The following is a 4,089-nucleotide window of genomic DNA, read 5'->3' on the forward strand; positions in this document are numbered from 1 at the left end:
TGGCACCTAATAATGCACTTTTTTTAGCACAGCCATTGTCTGGAATAAACATTAATTCACAAACCCCCTGTGTCTCCTGGTGCAGGGGCTGTGTGGAAACACAGCAGATTTCTCTGGGGGTGTGATGCACCTGATGCTCTGGAGGTTTGCTTATTTTGCATAAGAGGATCAACCAGAAACTAAAAACTCCAGCCCTGAAGCCTGCACATGGTGCTACAGTGAATGGAAAGGAACCAGCCCCAGTCCCAGCTCTGGTTCCTGTAGGGAATCCTCCTCTGACAGAGGGAAGTGCTGCTCCCTCCCTCTGCACAGTGACAGGACCCTTGTGCTGACCACAAATTGGGATCTAATTATTATTAGCCAGTGGTGAGGAAGAGTAAATAGTGGATCAAAGAGGACAATAAAGAACTGGAAAGGAGAAGGCTTTAGTGAGGTTTTATCCACCTCAGTTCCCTTCTCCATCCAGTTCTTAAAATAATGCAGAGCAGGGGGCAGACTTTGCATCCACATTCAAATCATCCCAGAGGAAATAATCTCTTTGCTTTCAAATAATCCCAGCGGGGATGCAAAAGGGAAAGAGTCAGTGCAGAGCCACTGATGCCTCATGAAGGCTGCCCTAGAACAGAAACTAGACTGAGTTAAAGAATTATGCAGGGATTTATTCCAAGGATCTCCTCCATGGATCCACCTCGGGCAGCACAAGAGCCCAGCCAGGGCTGCACCCAGGATGAACCCAAATGGTCCCAAAATGCACGAGCGCTCACGGGGTCTCTCCCTGGGATCAGCTCTGCTCCATGTGCACATTGCAGTTCAGTGTCCAATTCCAGCTCAGCCCCTGCACTCCCATCCTGCTTGTTTTTCTCTCTGCAGCCCACGGGGTTTGTGCTCTTGGGCTGAGATTTGGATCATTTGTCCTTGGTGCCCAGCTGGAGCAGGAATTGTTTTGTCTCCCTGCTCTGTGCACAGAGCTCACCATCCCCTGATGTGAACCCAGACCCACACACTAAAGCAGCACAGAATGTGAAAAATAGAAAAGCTAAACCTGAGGCATCACCAGGGGCAGCTCTTTCCTCAGCTGTGCTGGAGCTGAGCAGGGGCCAGCCCAGTGCTCCTCAGCTGGCACACGGGGGCCGTTTGTCTCAGGCTCCTCTCTATCCAGATGTATGATCCAGAGAGAAGGAAAAAGGAGTTGAGGTTTAAACTCTTATCACTAAAGTGAGTCTCCCTCTACATTAAAAAACTATCCAGACATTGTAACAGGAATGGGTTCAGTTCTTATGTCATAAATTTGTGTGTGTAGAAAAAAGACTTATTGGCGAATTTAGCAGTATTTTTCGTTGAACTGGCAGTTGCTAACCATTACACCAGTATTTATTTGATTCTTAAAGAGCACAAAAGCATGGACTACAAATAAAGAAGATGGAGTAATAGCTTTTGACTGGACCACTAGCTTTAAACTTGAAATGAAGTGTCCAGTTTTGAGTTACTGTGTCCAAATGCCATTTGTACAGTTTGAAAAGTGGGGGCATTTTTCCAGCTTGTCACTGTTAGCTGTAGTTCATTCCAGTGAATGATATCACTGAAGGAGCAGTTGTTCTGCTATAAGTACTTCACTCATGACTGGAATGTATTAAATGTATTAATCTGTGCCTGAGAGTGTAATTTAGGGAAGCCCTACATTTGACACATTCTTGTACATCCTTATTTTATTGCCTTATCCTGCAGGTAACAATGTCTCAAAAGCAAAGGGACGGGATGAAGTTAAAATTACATGTCACCAAATATTATATGCACTTTTTGCCGCTCGTTTCGCTGTCAGAATTACGGATTTTCAACAACATTAGTTTAAATATGTTTATGACTTGATTTACACCTCTGATGTCAAAATAAAATGCTAGGCAGGAGCCCAAGGTTTCTAATGAGCTGGGAGGTGAGATGAAGCCATGAGGGGAATGTCCCCAGCCTCAGAGCTCCATCTTTCATGACAAAACTCTGTCGCAGCCGGCGCCTGGGCCAAGCAAAGATAAAACGCGAGGGTTGAGTTATCCTGGAGAGTATTTGTCAAACCTGCTTTAAGCCAGCGGAATAAAAATGTATTCTTGTGGCGAGGTTAGGCTTTATGTCAACGAAGTGAACCCGTAAAGCATTTATAGCCACCTCGTGACTATTGCCTGTCATAAATTCGAAACGCTCTTAATCCATGGGTGCGTAATTTCGAGGCGCTCTCAGCGCCTTCCATGGAATTATCCCCCATAACGCTGGGGGAAATTGGGGATGGGCATGGTCAGAGGTAAAAACAGCATTATTTTCTGAAGGGCACTGGGAGCTGTGTACCTGTGAAGAGGAGCACACAGGAGCACCAGGTGTGCTGTGGGAGCCCTGGCTGCTGCAGGTGCCTCTGCTGTGGTGAGCAGCCCTGGATCTGAGGAAATCAAAGCACTTTGGGTGGCTGGATTGAGAGTACAGCCCTGGTGACTGTGCTCAAACCAACCCACCTCCCCTTCCTTCAAGGAGCCTAAAGAGAATTTAACAACCGGTGCGTCCCCAGTTTACGCTCGGCCAGAATTTCCCTGAAGAGCTGAACCCCTGAGCCTCCAAACACCCCGGGCTGCTCCTTTGCTTCGACACCCACGCATTCCCTTGTGGGCATCCCAAAATAACCATCCCAGGCTGCCCCCAGCTTTTCCTGAGGGGCGGGAAAGCCTTTGGCGCCAGGGTGCCCCCGCTCCACCTGCAGGCACGGTCAGCTGGGGATGATGGAGGAGATGGGACCAGCGCCTGAACTCCGACCTTATCGATCCAGCCGCCCCCTCCCAGCTGAGTGGCTGCAGCCCAGTCAGCTGAAAAGGAATTTAAAGGGCGCCCGTGGTCCCCGCGCGGCCCTCCTGTCATTAATAACGTTTTCATCCGTGACAGTGATAAACACGCGGTACTTGAGGGGAGTTTATTAAGGTCAGTCCATAAATAAAAATTAAAATTTAAAAAAATGGGTTTACACAGATGAACAGATGGATGAATAAAGTGATTGGTAAAACAATAAATATGAAAATAGACAGATGAAGTATCTCTAAAGGCCCAATGCCTCAAACGCTGGCAATGTTGTACCAGACCCTTCTCTCCTCTCTGATAAAAAACAGATTTAATGAAGCTGCTGCTGAACTTATACATTTCGGGGATCTATGGCCTGACTAATATTTTGTCATTTAATGCCTATTCTCCAGCCTGATAAAAAGGATTGCAGCCATTTCTCTATGTCAGGTGTATAACTGAGTGCTACTAAAACTTAAATGTCTCATCTGTCCTTGGATCTAAATACAGATGGCCTTAAACCTTCGAGTTTTTCTTAATGCAGGATGGTATACAATACCCTGCCTGACTTCTTTTATCATTCTCAAGAGACAGAGATTTGTATCTTGGTGGAATTCAGGCTACCAGGAAGCAAATATTCTTCTTCATTTTCAAACTCTGAATATCATTTAGAGAAATAAAGCCAAAAAGCCCAATAGCACTTCAGCTGAGGAATTCTGGCAGACCTTTATGCTTTATAAAATCCAAAATATCCTTGGGAAGCATTTAATTCCTGGCTACCATGCCAGTTAAATTATAAATTTTTTCTTTAGCTGGGCATTTAAAAGTGATGAGGAACTGGCAGAGGAGAAAAGTTCATTTCAGTTTCATGTGATCTTTGTTTCTGTGCTGGCTCTGCAGGCGACTGAGCTGGACAGGGAGGAGGCATCATTTGGGGAAACCTGTGCAATCCTTAAAACTCCTGACTTGGATTCAAGGCTTTGAATTTTCAACGTGTAAAAAAACCTTAATTGTTGCCCCTGATGAAATATTCCAAAGCAGTTACCTGGATCATTGTGATTATTGATCCCTGATTAGCCCTTCGGTCCTCGATGGCCACGCACGCATTGCTTTGCCTCCTGCCCAGCCACGTGCAGCACTGCTTGCTGCAAATGAAGATTTTGAGCACAGAACCCGAGCTCAGGACTCACCCAGCCCGAGCTGGCCATCAATTTCCACGGAGAGCAGGTGCCTAAGTGAAATGGATGGGAAGAGAAGGCGCCCAAGACTCTGCATGGTTTG

This window comes from Onychostruthus taczanowskii, unplaced genomic scaffold (genome assembly GCF_017590055.1).
Source record: "Onychostruthus taczanowskii isolate IOZ18803 unplaced genomic scaffold, ASM1759005v1 scaffold5, whole genome shotgun sequence".
Lineage (NCBI taxonomy): Eukaryota > Metazoa > Chordata > Aves > Passeriformes > Passeridae > Onychostruthus > Onychostruthus taczanowskii.